The sequence below is a fragment of the Sphaeramia orbicularis genome, chromosome 21 (genome assembly GCF_902148855.1).
Source record: "Sphaeramia orbicularis chromosome 21, fSphaOr1.1, whole genome shotgun sequence".
Classification (NCBI taxonomy): domain Eukaryota; kingdom Metazoa; phylum Chordata; class Actinopteri; order Kurtiformes; family Apogonidae; genus Sphaeramia; species Sphaeramia orbicularis.
This window is the reverse complement of record NC_043977.1, coordinates 8,562,561-8,584,390: the sequence shown is the minus strand read 5'-3', so window position 1 is coordinate 8,584,390 and position 21,830 is coordinate 8,562,561. Positions and strand designations below refer to the sequence as shown.

General features: G+C 36.9%; 1 protein-coding gene across 1 annotated transcript in view; it reads right to left on the bottom strand.

Annotated features, from left to right (window-relative positions):
* The window catches only part of kalrna (kalirin RhoGEF kinase a), a 197,354-nt gene that overhangs the window by 161,832 nt on the left and 13,692 nt on the right, over positions 1 to 21,830 (bottom strand). The gene's annotated exons all lie outside the window — the stretch shown is intronic.

The window sequence follows — 21,830 nt, the reverse complement described above, 5'->3', positions numbered from 1 at the left end:
TAATTGTATTTAATAGTGTTTTAATATGTATATTTGGTATACATATATATATATATATATATATATATATATATATATATATATATATATATATATATATATATATGTAGCTATATTTAGAGCTTTATATTTATGTATACATTTTTTCTTTTTGTTATTTTGATAATGTCATAGGCGACACAGTGGTGCAGTGGATAGCGCTGTCAGAGTTTGCATGTGCTCCTCGTGTTTGGGTCGGTTCTCTGCAGGTACTCCGTCTTCGTCCCACCATCCAGTGACATGCACTTATAGGTTAGTTGGTCAACCTAAAATTTTCCATAGGTGTGAATGTGACAGTGATTGGTTGTTCGTCTCTATATGTCGACCCTGCGTTGAACTGGCGACTTGTCCAGGGTGAACCCCGCCTTCGCCCACAGGTAGCTGGGATAGACTCCAGCACCCCCGTGACCCTAGTGAGGATAAGCAGGTTCAGAAGATGAATGAATGAATGAATGAATGAATGATAATTTCTTTCCTGCTACTTTTTATTATACTAGAATGGAGCAACTGTAACACCTAATGATTTCCCCCTAGGATTAATAAAGTATTCATTAAGTATTCATAAAGTATTCTGATAAATCATTGGTGAAAGGTGAAATCTAGAGAAGAATTCATTTGAGAACTGCCACAAAAGTACCACTGGGTCTCTGGGTTAATGTGTCTGTGTGAAGTGGGTTTGTGTCCTTTTTCCACAGTAACAACAATGAGTTTTTCCTGCGATTAAAGCCTCAAGGTTGTACATTCACACACTTGGACGATGGCCATGAAACCAAAACAACTCACACCGGTTTAAGGAATCTGAGAAAGTGTCTATGTGTACATACATGAGAGTGTGTGTGTGTGCATGTGTGTGTGTGCATTTATACATTTATGTGTGTGTCATTCCCTCTCTCACACCCATCAGCACCATCTGACTCATTCAGCCCGAGGGCCAATCGAAACACCTCCCTCAGTCCGGGGGTGATGACATCATCGGTGCTGTGTTCCAACCACATGGAGCGATGCCATCTGGAGGCCGCTGACTCAGCATAACACACACACACATACACACACACACACACAGAGCACATAATCTGAGTGTGTTGTAGTCTGGGTTTGAGGAAAAGTCCAACAGGAGGAAAAACACATGAAACACTGTGTTTAAAGGAGTGGTTCACCTCGGACCTGATGGTCTTACGGATCAGATTACCAGGTCCAAACTGAATCTGCAGATGCTTTTACAACACACCAACACAATCCAAGAACATATGATCCACTTTTCAGAAGGATAATGCCATTAATTCATTTCCTGCTGTATTAATATTCATTCTATATTGCCGGTTTATCAGTGGAATTACAGGACTTTACACAAAGTCGCTGCACTAATGCATGGATGTCAAACATACGGCCCATGGGCCTAAACCGGCCAGCCAAAGGGTCCAATCCGGCCCCTGGGATGAATTTGTAAAATGAAAAAATTACACTGAAGATATTAACAATCAATGATGTTAAAATCATTTCAGTTCAGGTTCCACATTCAGACCAATATGATCTAAAGTGGATCAGAACCAGTAAAATACAATTATAATAACTATAAATAATGACAACTTCAAATTATTCTCTTTTTTCAATGTAAAAAAAGTAAAATTACATGAAAATGTTTACTTTTACAAACTATTCTTTCACAAAAAATGTGAATAACATGAGCAAATCTGAACAACCTGAAATGTCTTAAGAAAAATAAGTGCAATTACAACATTGATTCACCAGTGAAACCCATGGAGTTGGATCAATGACAGTGGATGGACACACTTGTTTTAACTTTCAGTTATTGATATCCTTGGTGAAAAAGTCACTTTTTCTCTGTTTTTGATATAATAACGCTCAACTTTACTCTGAACATTTATGAACATATACATGATCAGTGAATCAAATATAGGAAAACACCTGATTTTGACTGAAAAATGCAAAATACAAAGGATAATACTATAATGAACAATGATGATCAATCACTTAAGAAAAGTTAAATATAGAAAAAAAAAAAAAAAGTATTTTAATAACTGTGACAAAAGTAGCACAGGGTCTTTATGGGTTAATGTCCTTTGATTTGACCTGTAGTAACTCAAATATTTATCATGACATTACAGGTAGAGTCACTCACTGAGTAAAATTGTCCTGAGCATTGCATCATGGGTCATTAGCATCAGTGCTACTGGTGATTCTTTAGCCCCTGTCAGCACTAAAAGTCTTCAGTTCGCTTTAACCTGCAGTGGATTGTGTAATGTGTGGTTTGCTGCGGTTGCTGTTAAAATCAGTTGAGATCATGATGGTCTGCAGATGTCTGACCGTGTGGGGCGTCTTCATCCTGACTGAAACCAAATGATGACACAGTGTCAGTGAAGACAGTAGGAATAAAGTGGTGGAGATGCATCCCTTTGATAGACTGAAAGCAGCAGCTCATCCACTGATGTAATGTTAGCAGACAACACCCCCACTTTACTGCTGAAGCTCTGGAGACTGAAAACCGCCATGTGGAGGAGGCCTGGTATGTCCCAGCTTTTTTAACATCTAAGCAAAGATTAAAGTGTCATTTCCACCAAACTCAGCTCTGTTCATGGACCGAACATCTCCAGGGTTTAACAGGCGAGTTACAGAAGGAAGAGGCTGAACAAAGACTGCTGAACATCTGCCCATGTACGTATGTATACGATAGATAGATAGATAGATAGATAGATAGATAGATAGATAGATAGATAGATAGATAGATAGATAGATAGATAGATAGATAGATAGATAGATAGATAGATAGATAGATAGATAGATAGATAGATAGAACATCAAACTAAGTAAAAAAAATGTAGGTCTGAACAACTTTTATCATTTTTTTCCCCAAATATTTAGTTTTTCAGAGTGCATTGAAAGTAGTTTTTTGGTCAAATTCAGGTAGTCTGTTGTCTGCAGTCAAAAAACACTCTACTGAAGCCTTTGTACTTTACTTTATTTCTAAACGACATGCCAGCAAACGGCATCTTCTTTTTGCAGATAATGAGTAGTTTTCACACTTTTCACAAGACAAACACAGATGTGAACTCCGGGTGAGGTTATTTCTTATTTATCTGTTAGTGAGAAACAAATCTGCAAATTACCCAGAATGCCAGAGCTCCTAATCACTAGCAGACTTTCTGAGCTGAAACGTTGCCTTGCATGTGTAATAAATCCAGGGTATTGGGTGGAATTGGTCCATAAATTTGAGTTTTATTAAGCAGAACGTCAGTCTTTTTGTGTTTCTCGTGTTACAAAGTGGAAATAATTGAAAAGAGGACGCTTCATCCTGTCGTCTCGAGATCACATTAGCGTTTATCTTTACATCCTGTGAGTCGAAAAGCTCCAGCTCGCTTCCTGTTTATCCTCAAAACTAAAACTGAAGCTCTCAGGCGTAGGAAGATGCTTTGTGCTGTGGTTTGGTTTGACTCTGGGAACCCGAGTGTAGCTTGATTTTTGTTATGGAGACGTAAACCTGTTCCTCCTGTTGCATTATGGGGGAACTGGGCTCCATGTGTTGGTTGGAAAACACTCTGGTATAAAGCCACAAACAGCTCTGTCTTTGTGTGCATGCGTCCTAAATCCTCCAAACCGTGCTTGTAATCCTCAGTTTCATTGACTTCCAGAGTTTCCCTGCAGGCGAAATGAATGAAACCAGCTGGAACTTCACTGCGATTCTTCCTCGTGGCCTCGATTTCGCTCATTTCCTACACTTTAATTCTCTTTGTTTAGCGCCGATACTATCTTCTTCCATCATTCCCCTTGTTTTTTCGCCTTTTCTTTCTTCTCTCGGTGCAGTAATTAAAGTTCATTCAACTGTAAAAGAGGCTGCACACACATACAGGAACATTTGTGTCGAGCTGTAATTGAGCGAACTGAATCTGGCTTACAGTCGACTATTAATAGAGCAGAGAAGATGAGAGTGGAAACATTAATCCCTAATATTCTCACTTCTAGGTACAATTATCTTTTGATATTTTGGGCTTTTTATCTCTGATCTGAGAATTTTAGTCCCACTGTTCCTCTGTTGTTGCTGTTCAGACTTAATTAGTGGGATTTACTCTTCATTTCCACATAAAAAGGCAGGTATTCGTTCATTTCTTTCTTTCTTCTTTCATTTCTGTTGACAGGTAGTGACATTTACTAGTAGCAGTAGTCGTTGTAGTAGTAGTAGTTTATTCGTTTATTCATTTATACAACAAACAAAACCAACATATCCATTACTTCATATACAATGCGACCGAAAGGGTTTAGGCTGAAGTTCAGACTTGTTTTGCCTAACCCTATTTACGGTTAACTCAATGTTTCCACATGAAAACAAACAAACAAAGAAAAAAATTTTCAATGTAATCATTGCTAAATGTACAACAAAAGAGAATACATAATTAATTTTACTTCAGGTAAATCATGTCCTTATCTCAACTACCAATATTGATCCTAGTCTTTTAAACAAGTCTTTTCTTTAGTCAATCCTGAGCTCTGTATTTCTGAATCCTACTATAATGGACGTTCTGTGTCCGGCACATGTTTGTCTGGCACGTGTTTGTCCGATGCGTGTCCCGATGTTGCAGCATGGGAGGGCGTACGGGTGCAATGCTGCTGTTGCACCACGGGAGGGTGCTATCATACAATGGCCCCACGGATACAATGCCGCTAGTAATAGTTAATTTGTACATCTTTTAAAAGTTCTAATTGTTTTAGACTGTTTTAATCAATCTTCCAGGCTATTCCTATAGATTAACCCCTCTAACAGAAATACTTCTACTTTTCTATTTCTTCTTGCCTTGTTTTTTTTTTTTTAAATGCTGGTTCTTCTGATGCTATAATGCATTTTCCTCTATTCAAACACCTCCTGGATGGAAGGAGGGAGAAGATTATTGTATGCCTTGTACATCACTACCACTGTATTAAGGTCAACAAAATCATGTATTTTCAGTAAATTAAGCTCTGTAAAAATAGAGTTTGTTGGGGCATAAAAATCTGCATTAGTAAAAATTCTTATTGCCTTTTTTTGAGGTAAAATGATAGGATGAATATTTGAACACTAGTTGTTTCCCCATATTTCTGCATCATTATTTAGGTATGGAAGAATGACAGAATTATATAGTATAAGAAGTAAATATTTATCTATTTGTATTTATTTATTTATTTATTTACTTATATGTTCAATATAGCCACATTTTCTGCTTAGCTAATGTAGAATGACATGATGTGGGGGTTTTCAACAACTCCTGAGGCCTCACAGGTCATTTCTTGCACTACGTTCAGACAGCAGGTCTTAATGCACAATTCGGATTTTTTGGTGAAATCCGATTTTTTCGTGCGCCCCTTCATATTACACATGAACCCATAAAGACCCAAACATCCACCAACAACCAAAACCATCTACTGATCTAAAATGTTTACTACCTGTTGATCCACTAATCCTATCAATACATGTAAATAATTGGTGTAAAATACAGTTATTCATCTTTTCATGGTCATCAGATATGACCCATTTGGACGTTCAAAGACTCCATAGTTACCGTGGAAACACCGTCATCTTCACCATTAAAAACCATGGAGTTGGATCAATGACAATGGATGGACACACTGGGTTTATGTTCAGATAATGATATATTTCACTGAAAAAGTCACTTTTACTTCAGTTTTCTTTCTTTTTTGGTATAATAACGTTAAGTTTAACCTGAGCTTTTATGAACATCTACATGATCAGTAAGTTAAATATTGGAAAATACTTAATTTTCACTGGAAAAATGCAAAATACAGAGGATTATTTCACAATAAATGGTGACAAATCACTCAAGAAATGTTAAATATAGAGAAAAAACTCATTTGGGAACTACCACAAAGGTAGCACTGGGTCTTTATGGGTTAACTGGGAGTTTTATCAATTTTGAGTATGAACTGAATGTGACCCTGAAGTGACCCGCATGCACAAAAGAGGTCCTGACGTAATACGTGACCACACAGGCACGCACTGTGTTTATGGAAGGAAATATGAAGGCATCTCATCTCGGTGCAGAATTGTGATGTTTGTCGCATTTCAATGACGTAAAGGTCGGATAAATGTGACCTGGCTGTTCAGACTGAAGTCACATAGCAAAATATCAGATACTTATCGGATTTAGGACCACAAATGAAAGTGGCCTGGGTCAGATTTGAAAACATCAGATCTGTGCTGTTCAAACTGTCTTTAACAGATTGGATAAGGTCACATACCAGCAAAAAAATCGGGTTTGGGCCACATTTGCCTGCAGTCTGAACGTAGCCATAGAGCTTCTTGGGTAAAATTGTGCAAAATTAATAGAATGTTGTAAAAATCATGTCACTGTCATTACAACGCTTTATTAGTCTGGTTGTTTGCTTAGTTTTTTGTGTCATTAACTCCAACTTTTTCTTCTTTTCTTTTTTTTTTTTGTTTTGGTTTGCAAATGTAGAATTACATGATGAAAATGTTTATATTTACAAACTATCCTTTCACAAAAAAATGTGAATAATAAAAACAACAACGAACAACCTGCAATTTTAACAATATTCTGCCTGTTTGTAAATGTTTGTGTCTTTAGAGATGTGTCAGTTGTAATGTACTTGTGGAAATGAGAATCTGAAGTAAATATTGTTAAGATTTATCCTTTTCTGTTTGTACTAAAACAAAGAGAAAAATTTGTAGTTCTTATTTATTTACTTATTTATTTTACTGGTTCAACCCAGTTGAGATCATATTGGGCTGAATATGGAACTAAAAGGAGTTTGACCCCCCTGATCTAAATAAACTGAATAAGACTTAAAACTTTAGTGTTTTTAAAGGGAAATTCAGCATAGCAGCACCTAGTGTCCATCATGAGTATTACATTAATACATAGGACATTCATGTAATAATTTCAGATACTTCCTCGGTGCCTCCTGAGTGGATATAATAAAACTTTCACTCGTAGTAGCCTCCAGCGCTGCCTGATTAACCACAATCACAGCCAATAACAGTCCAAATGTTTTAGTCATTTTAGCACATGGTGAGTGTTTAATCAGAGGCGAGCTGCTCTAATACTCCATTAAACACTGCCCACGTTGTGAGTCACAGATTAGAAATGTGTTTGTTGTATGGCAGTGAGTTCTTCGGTGTCACCGTGCTCTTCACACACATCCACACTCACACATTCCATGTCTAACCACTCTGGGCTGAGTTTTTCCTCTCTACAGACAGCTGCTGTCTGGAGACTGAAAGCCGATCCAGACGCTCCGAGGATTTCATCTGATAGCTCCAACACGTGTTCCATGTTTTAACATTTGGTTCCTCTCTGTCTTCAGCTCCGTCTTTCCTCGAGGAAGGCACCTCTGGCGTCCTCTTGACCTCTGACCTTTCTGGTGAGTCATGTTCGTGTTTGTGCAAGCGCCTCTCAGTGTAGTCAGAGGAGAAAGTGCAGGTCATTCCCCGTTTATGTGGACGATATCAACACACGCTGCTGCTTTTTCTGCACTCACATTCATTCTACAGGCCTATGGTCAGAGTTTTTAGCAATGAGATTATTAATGGATGGATAGAGCTAGTGTCAGTCTAACTTTAATTCTTTATCAGGCAAGTGACTCTTTTTGGTCATTTCTGCAAACATTAAATATGGGGCCAATCCTGTGCCTCAGTGGCTGTTTTCAGGCCGACAGAGAACCGTGCCGGTGCAGGTTCCACCACCTAATCTCAAACTGACGGCTGACGTGTTCAAACCGAAAATCAGAGCGTTCGGGAACTGAAAATTTTGTTCCCGACGGACACCAAGTCAAACATAACTGTAAGCAAACCATGAAGACATGAGTGGACGTCACCAGGTCGATCCAGGTCATAAGCAGAAAAACAAACACACCAAGAAAACATGAGTGAGGAAAATGGCAGAGAAACCAAGTTGTAATGTTCTGTGTTACATTAAATAAAAAACATCTTTTGAGGGTTCTGTATCATCTTTATTGCCGCTCATACTTTCAACTGAAGACATGCGGTTTTTCTCCAACAACCTATCCCATCATGCATCAGTCCTACTAAATCTACAGTATCGAGGGAGAAAACAGTAGCAATACAACATCTCCCTTTTCTTTTTTTTGGTGGTGAAGCAACGTCCTCTTTCGATGACGCGTCATGGGCTCGTATAACGGTATGAACACAGGCAAGCGCTTCAGTTCCCAGTGTAACTGATGCGGAAACGGGCTCCGACACCAGGCCAGCCGGTCTGAAAACAGCTAGTGAGGTCAAGAAGCATGTTGGTTTTTATAACACTAAACAGTGATTCAGAGAGATTTTATAGACATTTTGAAGCTGTAAATAGTGACTATGAGTGATTTTTGTCAGTTTATGACCTTATAACAGTTGTTTTATTGCATGTGTTTACTTTTTTAGCAAGTGTCGGCTCAGTTGTTTTATGGCAAGAGGAAGGAGACTGTTGTCACGGCAACTGGCAAGGAGGTAGATGACGATGTCCAATAACACACTAAGGTTAAAATTTAGAATTTCAGAGTATTTCAGTGAGTGACCTATAAAGGGTTAATACAGCAATAGTTGTTTAGTTTAGTTTAGTTTAGTTTAGTTTAGTTTAGTTTAGTTTAGTTTGGTTTCGTTTTTAGGGACTGTGCACAGAAAACATCAAAGGGGAACTATGTAAGATTTTTACATTAATTAAACAGCTTTGAAGTAATTGTGATGGTTAAATGTCTTATTAAGGGCAGAATGGAGGCTCTCCTCCTTCCCATTAGCGTCTCAAGGGCTGAATATTCCACTTGTAAGTTCTCTGGCACTGTCCCAGAACCAAAACGCCACGCAACCATGCATTCATTTCACAGGTGTTTACCACGGCAAAGCCAGCAGAAAAGGGGAGGAGGTGGCCGTTGTCAGAGGATGCCAAGTGCAAATTTAACAATATTCTGCCTCATCTTCTCATTTCCACATGTGCATTACAACTAACAGATCACAGTGGATCTACAAATACACAAAACATTTAGTAACAGGCAGAAGATTGGTACAATTTACACTTACTTCTTTTAAGACATTTTATGTTGTTCAAATGTGTTCAGGTTATTCACATTTTTGCCAGAGGACAGTTTGTAAATGTAAATATTTTCATATAATGTTACTTTTTTTTTACACTAAAACAAAGAGGGTAATTTGAAGTTGTCATTATTGATAGGTTATTATGACAGTATTAATAGTCTGATCCGCTTCAGATTGAATTGGTCTGAATGTGGAACCTGAACTAAATATCTTCAGTGTAATATTTGCATTTCATAAATTTATCCCAGGGGCCATATTAGACACTGTCTCAGACCCTTTTTGGCCCACGGGCCGTATATTTGTCACCCATGATCTAATTGGTGGAAGAAGGAACATAATGAACAATGGTAATGGTATGAAAACTCATCTGACTCCAGTTATGTGTAAACTACATCCTCTATCCACATACCTACAGCCATGAATATTACAGATTATCTCCAAATGCAAATATCTTCTTATAAATGCCAGAAGTCATCTCGTCCTCAGAGTATCAGTTTGACCATTACAGGCAAACCACAGGTGATCCGTTAACTAATCAGGACAGGAAATCTCCTCATGGTTCGAGCCCTTGTGAGTACATTTATGACCACATGCTTTCCTTAGACTTCATTTACTCTGACTCTCACACAGAAACATGTCAACACACAGTAGTTTCCTTGTTTACTAAGAGCAGCCAATAAAGTGTTTTACTAGCCATGTAGCGCTGGATAACGAGCAGATTCCTGACCGCAGTGAACTAATGAACGCTGCTAACATTAGGTCACGGAGGGAACGGCACATTGGACCCAAAATTACTGCAACAAATTGTCAGAGCTGTGGAGAATGTAGTTAAAAGATAATTATGTGCCAGGTGCATTTTGGTATTTTAAGCTGATAGAGAAGTCCAGATTATTATCGTGAGTTACAGTAACTGTGATAATTCCTTTTCAGCTGAGTACACGTTCTGGAACGGGGGTGTCAAACATATGGTCCACGGGCCAAAACTGGCCATCCAAAAGGTCCAATCCAGCCCACAGGATGAATTTACAAAGTGAAAAAAATACACAGAAGACACTGACAGTCAAGGCTGTCACTGAGTCTGGGCAGATTTTTTTGAAGTTAAAAGCTGTAGTTTTTGGTTCCAGATGCCTGTTACTGAATGTTTTGAGTATTTGTAGATCCACTATTAGATACTAGATATTATTTGCAGAGTTCATCACCTATATTTTATAAAAAGGTGACAAAATTGTGATTCAGATCAATGATCTCATACGATCTTTTGGCCAGATCAGACAATCCCAGCTACATTACAGTATTCCTTATTTTTATTTGAGTAAGGTTCAGGTTCAGATTCAGGTTCAGGTTCAGATTCAGGTTGAGATTTCTTACCTGAACCTGTTTCCATAAGTAAATAGATTTTTGAGTACAGACAAACAACATTAAAATAAAGTGTCTATTACAGTGCGTGGCTGATTACTTAATTAAGTAAATTAGAAATCATTCATTAAAAAAAACTGTTGTAGAAAAGTTCCTACAAACTACACTTTGGCTGCAACATTAACACACACCTGCAGTGACCAAACTGAGGTGAATTACTGCAAAACTCACCGAGATCAAACCCCACAATTCTGTGCTCTATTACTCAAAGTCTTTTCAGATGTTTTACATAAAAAACTAAACTGTGTAGGACTATTGCATTTCTGTAACTCTCTAAGTTTCTACAAATTACATTTTGGATGCAACAACTTTGAATGATTGATCAAGAACTCATAATATGCAGCATGTTTGTGTAGAAACCCATGATTCTCACTCGCTCAAAAAATCCGACCAAACTTCACGTGTCTTTTCAAATTGTTCAATATTGTATTTAGATACAAACCACTAACTGTTACAGGCTTTAAGTGGGTCACAGCATCACCCGACACAATCAGAGTCAGTTGATTTAATGAGGAGGATGAAGCTGCTGTTTGTCGATGCCTCTGAGTCAAACATCTCAAACATCTGTCGTCCAGTATCTGCTGTTTCAGCCTATAAGGTGAACATCTACATCCTCTCCTGCCTCTTTATCTTGTTAACAACCAACACAAGGCAGAACATGCAGCATAAAATGATATAAAATGAAAAACACAACCATACGTGACAGGACAGCTGATCTCACAGTAGCTGATTGTGGCTGACAGAAAAATCCAATCTAATTATGATTATCTGAGGCAGAAAATTTTCTCACACTGGAGCCAGTAAACTGAAAGCGACAGGGAATTAATGATCAAATTTGTCATTTTCTTTCCACCAGCCATTAAATTAACCCAAAATTGCTTCAGTTGTAAAACAGAGAAGTCAGTCGATCTGAAATGCATTGGCTTTAGAAACAACGAGACAAAGGAATCAATAGGAAATGAAGAGCATTGATACAACGCTGCGCCGCTCTGACTGAACCTCAGAGGATTGTTTCGCCGGCCGCTGGGGAGCTTTCGCTGAGCCTTCGCCAAGCTCTGGTCCTCAAACTGGAACGATGGATGGCGTGTAATTACCCAGGGTCAATGTACTGCTGATCTCTAAGGAAGCCCTATTAGTGAGTGTGTGTTTGTGTGTGTGTTTGTGGGTTCTGAGAGCCCTACTCAGGCTGTGATTGGACGATGGAGATGCCGGGGTAATGGAAGGAAATCTACCCTGATTGGAAGGCCGGGTTGAACTGAAGCTCAAGGTGAAACCAGTGATGTCGTCTTCATTATTCTACTCACTCCTCAGCTCCTGTGTTTCGTTTCAACCTACAACGCTGGGCAGTAACAGTGGAAAATGGTAAAAACTGTTCAAGTGGTTTTATATTTCATGTAGGAAGAGAAGCAGCTCTGAAATCAGCAGAACACTGCAAAAAAGGGGTGTCTAAAACAAGATAAAAACACTAAATCTAAGGAAAAACTTACTCAAAACACGTGAAATATCTGTCCATGCAGCAAGGAAATTTCACTTGACAAGATTTCTTGGATTAAGATCATTAAATCTAGAAATAAGCATGTCTACAGATGTATGAACACTTAAAATAAGGAATTAACTCTTAAAACAAGACAAATTATCTGACACTTCTAAATCTAAGTTGTTTTTTATGTTGGTATGAACCAAATCTGCAGTGGGTGACTTCAACTTCACATCTTTCATCAGCTTCAACTATGAAATGTTGCTGGATTTATCGACAGTATATTTGAATATTCGCCTCCTTTTGTCATCAGGCCTTTATTCATTATTTCCTCTGGTCATATTTTAGTGTAAATCCTCCTCTTTTGAGCTGCTCCAGTTTGTTCATGTTAAAGTAACTCCATTGTACTTTTAATACTCACTTCCACAGGCCATCCCATAATGTTTCAATGAATAGAAACTATTCCCCTGAAAACTTAACTGTGGAAAAGTTGCCTTCCTGCAGCACTTTCCAGTTTCTACAAACTACAGTTTTGGTTTTGGCTGCAATATTAAAGGAGTGATATTTTGCTTTTTTGTTTGAAATGGAATTCTTCATTTTCAAACATTTCCCTGTGGTCTACATAAACTGTAAATGCTCTGCTTGGGCCTGAATTCTTCATTAATTCACCTCCACAGGTCCATCTTCAACCCTATTTCTGAGTAATGACAGGAGAAAAGTGGTTGGCAGCGCTGGCCCTTTAAATGCACATGCACCCCTTCACATCCCGCCCCCTCCACGTTGTTGACTGTGCTGCATCAGCCACTTGTGTTCATTAATACAACCAACAACTGAACATTTTAGGTAACTGGCTCGAAGTTTGGACATATTTTCAGTTTTTACTACAACTGCTGCTGCTGACAAACAATTACGTCGTACTTGGAGAAATGTTAGTCGTAAGCCTTGATCTTATATGTGCAAATGTTGTGACGTAAATAGTTATAAAACGTAACAAATTAAGCAGGAATTGAAAGGCTTTGCAGCACCTGGAGGGTTCAAATTCAAACTTTTTGAACTATTAGGGTCCAAATACACAAATAAATGAACCAAAGATAAATAAAAGTGGGTTTAGATAAATATGACCCCTAACACACACCTGCATTGACCAAGATGAGGTGAATTACTACAAAGCTTTAACATCAAACCCCACAGTTTTGTTCTGTATTACTCAGAGCCTTGTTTACATACAAACCTAAACTGTGTAAGAGTATTGCATTTCTGTAACTCTCTAAGTTTCTATAAATTACAATTTGGATGCTGCAACTTTGGATGATTGATCAAGAACTCATAATGTACGGCATGTTTGTGTAGAAACCTATGATTCTTGCCGGCTCAAAAACGACTCCTTGGCTGCAGTATTAACACACACCTGCAGTGACCAAGATGAGATGGATTACTGCAAAGCTTTAACACCAAACTCCATTATTATGTACTATATTGCTCAGAGCATTCGTTTCTGTAACTGTAATTTTGGATGTTAGTATTTTGGATGATTGATCAAGAACACCAACATTACAGTGTGTTTGTTAAAAAAAAGTATGGCTCATCAATCCTGAACCCAACAATGCTAGACCTCCAAAGTCCACAATTCTGTACTGTATATTTCAGTCTTTTCATAATTTTCAAAACTGTATTTATATAAAAACCACTAAATGTTACAAAGACTTTAAGTACGTCACAGTATCCAACATAATCAAAGCGGGTGTATATTTGTATATTTGTCATGTCTTGTCGTCACTCCATACATTCTAGAGCTGATTTGTCATTACAGCGAGCTAAAACTTAAACACTGGCATCGGCATCAGCATCTTTTTTGACAGCAGTGACTTGTTTAAATCCAATAATAAACGATGACAACGTAAGCAGTTTCCTGCCAACCAAGGGAGACAACATGAAGGAGATCACATTTCAGTAGATGGAGGAACATGAAGGCACAGTATGAGTCTACAACGTTCACAAGAAAATACATAGAGATGACGTGACTGAAGATCTTAATAAACCAGGGATGTCTTTTACAATTAATTCATCGATTAAACATGTTAAACCTTATACTTTAAAAAGATTAATTGGAAACAAATGAGCAAAGTGCTGTTTATCTGATGTTTTGAATGTATAAGATAAAGACTTATTCCACATATTCAGTTGCGGAGAAAATTACTAGATCATCAAAAGTCATCAAAAACAATAGTTATGCAATCAAGTAGTAACTCCTGTGTGTGTCATGTGACTAAAACAGACAGAAAAGAAAACATGGAATGTCTAAAAGCACTGTCTTTGTCAGTACAATGACATAGATATTGATGTAAGAACTGAAGTGATTTTGGTTATTATCAAGAAAACATGGAAAATGGATAGATATGAGCTCTGAAATTAAACTACTATGAGCTATTTTTGTTGTTATCATTGAAAGAAAGCAAGCAAATTGTAATGCACAAGCAAATTGAAGAAAACAAGGGTGGTCTAATAATTTTTTCCGCAACTGTATATTGGTTTATGCCCGTTTATCCATCAGATTTGTAAATGTTCCAGTATAAAGTATGTATTGTGATGTGCAAAAACATGTTTTGAAGTAGATCTAGTAGTTCTGTGACAAACATTTCTTTGGACTAAAAATCCATTCTATCATCCATTCTCACTATTTCAAATTTTGACATTTTGAACCAATGGTGTTGCACAAACAAAGCACAGCGTTGAAGTTGAATCTGATGAAACAGGTCTCTGTCGTTTTATCCGATCTCTACTTTTATCCCAGATTCTTGAAAATAATAACCATTTACCATTCATCCTTTTCTCCTGAATGTTGCAACTCAGTCACTGAAAGATTTAGGGATTTCTAGGGCTTTCACTTCAAGTTTGGAGTGTTTTTAAGTGTTAAATACATCAGAGGATTGGAATTAAACCCCTTTTCTCTGTCTTTGTTTGTGAACCGGCAGGTTTCCATACTTCGCTGTCAATCAGAATAAGAGCTTCCTGTTGAGGCGTCTCAAAGACAAAGGCAAACACCTGCCCACGGTTAATAACATCAGGCTCTATTAGCTAATCAGACACAGTCACATATATGTCTGAAGGATGTATTTGTGATCGATTACAGTCAAAACGGATGTTCATTACACAAAGACACACACAGGCGTACGCCATATGGCTGCAGCTGTCCACGACTGGAAAGCTTTTAAGGAGGGAGGAGACAAAAGGAGGAGGAGGAAATCCTTTCTTTGTATTTATCTATTTAACACACTCTCTCCCTCTCTCTGGTTCGTCCCCTGGTGGGTAATAAGGACTAATCCACTTAAGCTGCCTCCCCCCTCCTCTCTCCGTCGTCACCCCAACATCCAACACACACCGTTCATGCTTCACCCCATCTGCCGCCATGGCTGTTGGAGCCAAAGACAAAGACAGAAGGAGGGAATCCCAGCCTCTCCTCAACAGCAGCAGCAGCATCTTATTGTTCAGGTTGACAGCAGGGGTGAGAGACCCAGTGGATGCATGAGGGCGTCTCTCTCTCTCTCTCTCTGTCTCCCCCAGTCATCAATAATGGATGTGGAGCTCCTCCCCTCAAGTTTCCTCATCATGACTCAGGACTGAGGCCTCTTTTAAAGGAACAGGACAATCTGCTCACCGGCTGTAAATGTAGTCATAGAAGTGTCAAGGAAAGAGAGAATAAATCAATAGAACCAGCAGTCGCTTTTATGTAAAGTGGTTCTATGTAGGGTTGATGTTCAAAACTCTCACCAGCAGGGGCGGGTCAGTCTAGTACCAGAACACACTTAGTTCTTCCAAAAACACCAACAAATCAACACTTTGCACACATCTGTATTATGGTTTCATCAAGTTTTCTTCTTCAAACTAAAACTCATAGATGCTAATTATTACTATACTATAGTAAGATGGTTTTAACAGACAAAAACTTGGTAAAACCAGTATAAAAGATAAACTAAAAGATGTTAAAACAGACAGAAAATTAGGTCTAAAAATAAGAAATAAGTCTAAAAGATTGTAAAATCAAACCATTTAATGGTTACATCAGATTTAAAGGTGGTCAAACAAGACAAAAGCATAATTACATCAAATTAAGAGATGGTTTTAATTGACTAAAAGTGGGTAAAACCAGTATAATAGATGGTAAAACTAAGTTAAAAGGTAGATAAAATTAACTAAAGTTGTTTCCACACATCTGTATTATGGTATGATCAAGCTTTCTATTTCAAACTAAAATCCATAGATGCTTATTTTAACAGTGTGTAAAATAACACAGTGTCTTATAATGTTAACATGTTGCATTAGCTGATAGTTTACATTATAGCTCTGTTAGCTTAGCTCTGTTTTTAGACTGAAAACAGCCACAGTAAAACCACTAATCACCCCTGTTTTCTGTTCGGTTTGTGTTGTCAGTATCTGAACTAAAGATCAGTTTTGAATCCAACAAACAAGGTCAGAACTGTCACAGTTTAGTCTGAAATGTGGACAACAAACAGCAACTTGGCAATGATGAAATCATCCCATAATAACTTTATACCTGTGTAAGCCTCAGAATCAAACTGATCCGTTTAGAAGAAACACTAACATTTCAGCATCAAACTCCATTCTTTACATTTCGAGCTGAGTCCAGTGGAAACAGCTTCTATTTTTATCACTTCTTTTCTTTGACTCTGACAGTTGTTTCTTAATGGTTCTCATCCCATCTGGTCATTTTCTGATGCTTTGGTCAATGGCCCTATGGTGTTAATTTTCTGCACCATGGGAGATTATCTCTAACAGTTGTGCCATCATTTTCCTGCTGAGTTGTCATTCATTATAAATGGCCTGTGCATTAATGTGATCACACTATTTTACATTATTAGGCAAATGCATTTATGTCAGTTCATGCGTAGTGGTTCTTCAGCATCATTCTGTACTAAAGTGTTCAGTTTTATTCTACTTTAACCTTCAGAGTTTGGATAAAGTGTTGTTTTACTGCAGACGAAATAACATGAAATGACAACTTCATACACTAAAGAATTACCATAAGTCCAATTTCTAAATTCTGATGTGCACTAAATCCATTCACATATGCTGTATAGCTACATTACAGTGTAAAAAGATTTTGTTTATTAATTTTAGAAGTAAATTAGGGCACAGTTGGTGGAATTAAGTTAAATATTGCAGCTTCACAGATGACTCATGTCATGCAAATATGGTCGCAATGTGGTTCAAGATGAGTTTCTAGTCAAATACAGAAAAAAAAAAAATAAAAAGACATCACACAGCCTCGGATAGTTTGGTTTGACTTCGATCTGTATTTTAAGCCTTTTGAGCCAGCACACCCCCAGGCTAACTTGAACTATAACCTCTGTTTGTATTGTACCTACAAACAGTGAGTAGTAATCGATGATACCAGCTGAAAAAAGAGGGAGAACATGGGTCATAATTGGTGGTTTATTGATATAATACTCAGTAGAGCACCTCAGGATTATTTCCATCTGTCAGTTATTCTCTTTAATAATCCATCAAATGTTTGGGTTGTGAAATCATGTGGGAAAATACTGAAAAAGTGTTTCTTAAAGCCAAAGATGATAGGATAGATTCTTGTTTGGTGTCTTAAGAAGAGGGAAAAAAAACAAGAAATAAACAAAGTAGAAACAAAAATACTCAAATAGATGTTGATTGATTGTATGTTGCAGGAAAATGACCCATTGCGTCGTTATTTACTGTAATCCTCTTCATACGCTTTACATTTTCATGAACTAAACAGCTTTGTAAACATATAAATGCCGGCATCCATCTTTAATCTGATCAACAGTGAGATGTGACCATCCCCAGGAGACTAGCACAGTCTGGACAGAAGCCATACCCAGACAGATTACATGTCTGGAGGTCTGGGCAACTGGACGTCCAGAGGAATAATGGGATTTACTGTTGGAAATACTGCAAAGTTTAGGATGAAACAAATACACATTGACATACATGCATTATTTCACTCTTATAAATGAAAACAGAACTCAAACAACTATCAACCACAGATTCCCATAGTCCAGCTGACCTTCAGTCTACTCTTATTTCAACAAAAAGCCCCAAAACTATCCAATAATACTCCAAAAACACCTCCTATCTGACATCAAATCATAAAACCCCTCAGTGTCTGGAAGAACCAACAATGTGACCGATATCGCTACCGCTACTTTAAGAAACCACATTAGTGCTATTATAGATGATTAATAATTCAATCAGGTTAAAACCTTAAAGAAAACCCACTGTAACCATGAACGCACCAGCTGCATTAACTGTTACTGACCATAAAGGAGGGGATTTGCTCATTACATAAGCAGCTTTAAGAAATGACATTTTAATAATGTGATATTCCCAGATGGTGCTGCTAGTTCTTCTCTGTGGACGTGGAGTTGGAAGAGGACGTACACCAGGGAAACACACATTTTCATTTGAAATACACACTAAATACTGTGTACTTGAACCTTCCAGCCTCCTGAATATTACTGTTAGTTTTGCTGATTACAGTTTTATTTTGGCACATTACAGTTATTATCCAGATTCTCTACCCACATCTTTTTTATACTTCTAATCTATTATGTATAATGTATAATGTTTGTTGTTGTGTTCTGTTTTTATTGTGTCATGCTGCTGCAACACTGTAATTTCCAAGTTTGGGGTGAGCATATTATGTATACTTTGCACTTCATTTGATAAAAGGTCATGTCATTTTTTGCAACTTGTTTTAGGTCAGAATTCAAAGTTTGGATGATTTTGAAAATTCTGACCCATCCGCTAAAATCAGCACATTGTAAACAATGTTAAATTTCGAAACTAACACCCTTCAACCAAGTGAGTACAAATTGTACACTGACACATTTTAGAACATCTGACCAAGCATAAAAATAATGCAAATTAACCAATGTTTCTGTTAATCACTGACATACGTATGCCATGATGCAAAAAAAAAAAAAGGAATCCAATTTTTGAGTGTTTTTTAGTTTAATTGTTATTGAAAAAAAAAAATCAGATTTTTTGCATCCAAAAATATTGTTTGTTTACATTGCCAACATGGCATTTAAAAGGTTAAAAAAAAAAAAAAGTATATATACGATAATTAATGAGTGTTTGGTATTTTTCTTTGCAGCTCAAGTTGATGAAACAAAAAAAATATGTAAAAAAAAAAGTTAAAGACAAACTATGAAGAAATTTGACATTAGTACATCACTGTGCAGATTATGCACTTTTGGTGAATGGAAGGACCTCTATGGGCAGGGCACCAGAGGGTTAAGAAGCATAAACATTAAATATGGATTAAATATGGTTCTAACCAGTAGAAAGAACTATTTTCCATTTCCATTTTAGATTTTTGTATGAGTTCTCCTTTGCTCAGGTCATCATTCTTCTTGGCAGTTTTTGGAGGTTCTTCATTCCAAGTTTTCATCCCTGAAGTTAGTTTTCTAACCTGAGAAAATATTCTAGTGGTAGAGTTGGTCATTCTATTTTACATTGATATGAGGATATCAATAGAATAGAATAGAATAGAATAGAATAGAATACATCTTTACTGTCACTGTCACAGGAAAAATTAAATTAAAAAATATGTTAAAAAGTTAAGGACAAACTATGAAAAACATTTTTTACATTATTGCAGTGCTGTGCAGATTCCGTGGTTTTGGTGAACTGTAGGACCTCTATGGGCAGGACACCAGAGGGTTAAGAAGCATAAACATTACATGTGGATTAAATATGGTTCTAACCAGTAGAAAGAACTATTTTAAAGGGTTAATGTTCGGGTCCAACCCCTGACCCAACATTCCAGTCCTATTGGTTTGGATGTTTGGAGCTCAGATTTTATCCCTGATGTTCTTGAACGCTGCTCATCATCTCTCCTACATTACATACATTCCTTTCGTCACTCATAATTCTATACACATTTTTTATATGCATTGTTTTTCCACATTTCCATCCAAATCACCTATTGTCTGCTCATTCTGTCCAGGAGGAGGAACCCCTCATACCTCTAACCCTGTGGTTCTTCTTGGGGTTTCAACCATTTTCACTGTTTATGGGTTTATTGTTTTGCTGGTGTTATTCCGTACTCAAAGTGAGGGTCACAGGACAAAGGCTGGTGTGTTTTCTACAGGAATAAACCCCTCTGAGGAGAATCCTGGGCTATTTCAGTACATATACGTTTATTGGTTTTGTTTTTCACCTCTCTCTTCTCCCTGTTTTCTCATATTGTAAAGAAACACCCATTAGTAATGTCTTGCCTTGTAAAATAACAGCTAAAATAAAAAAGATATATATAAAATTCCCAGCTTTGTATTACATCTGTAGTTCTGAAAATCTGTGAAAATCATGTCAAGCTACTTTTACATTAACCTAGAATATTATTTATTAACTGACAGCGAGTCCAGCCCTGGGTCATGTTTACATTGCATTCCTCCAAAACACATCCAATTGGATCTGACACCAGCATTAAAAACAGGGTAAAACACATGTAAGACAAAAGACAACAGTCACATGAACTATATAACAAGCATTAAATATTAGAAGATTGAGCGTCTCCCCTAATGCATATGAACTCGTTTATGAAAACCTCATCCAAATGGTTTTCTATGGATATTTTCTAATGTTAAACAAAATGTGCATAAAATACCTACTGCTGCCACAAAGAGATGTTAAATATAGAAAAATACATGGTTTTCACTGAAGAATGCAAAATGCAGAGGATAATATTGTAATTATTGGTGAGAAAAGGTTAAATTTAGAGAAAATAATCATTTAGAAGTCACCACAAAACTAATTCTAAGTAAAATAAAAACTGTGTAGAATAACCCACACTGGAAAAAATATCTCATCACACTTAAAATAAGACAATCACCTAAAAAGTAACTTTTCAGTGAGATATAAGAACTTATTTTTAGACAATAGATCTGGAAAATCTTATTTCAAGAAATCTTACCAAGATCATTTTCACTTGTTCCATTGGCAGATTTTTTTTTTTCTTAATTCAAGCAAAAATATATTGTATTATTTTTTTCTTACTTGTTTTTCCCAGTTAGCCTATTCTACACAATAAAAATGTTTAAAAGGATCCATTTTGGATTATTGTGTGAGTTCTCATTTCCTCAGGTCATTCATTCTTCTTGGCAGTTTTTGGAGGTTTATCATTCCAAGTTTTCATCCCTGAAGTTAGTTTTCTAACCTGAGAAAATATTCTAGTAGTGGGGTCGGTCATTCTATTTTACGTTGATATGAGAATGTGAGCTGGATCGAAGTAGAATAGAATAGAATAGAATAGAATAGAATAGAATAAAATAGATCTTTACTGTCACTGTCACAGAAAAAATGAAAATTCTTTTAGCAGCAAAAACAATTAGCGCAAAAAAGGACAGTAGAAAAAAATATCACACAAAATATCACACGAATACTGAAAAATGTAAGCACACAGGAAATTTGCCTAAGTAAAATTTACTCAAATTGAAGAAAATTTTACTCTACTCAGATAACATTTGGTCCCTCTAGAAAGATTAAAGTTACTCTTTGGGTAGAGCTCTCCAAACTAAATATAGAGCCAAATTTACTCTTTTTGAGGAAAATACTTTTGACTCGATTTGAAAAAATGCTCAGTAATTTTTCCTGCGTAGTGTATGAAAGCTACAAGATAAAATGTTCAATATACATATACTGCTAAAGTACAAAAAAAAAATTACTGTAATATACATAAAGGTAACTATACTACAGATGACAATATATACAGGCAGTGTAGGATATATACAAGATTTAAAAAAAAACTTTAACCATTTGTGGGTAAAAACTGTGCTTGAGTCTGTTTGTTTT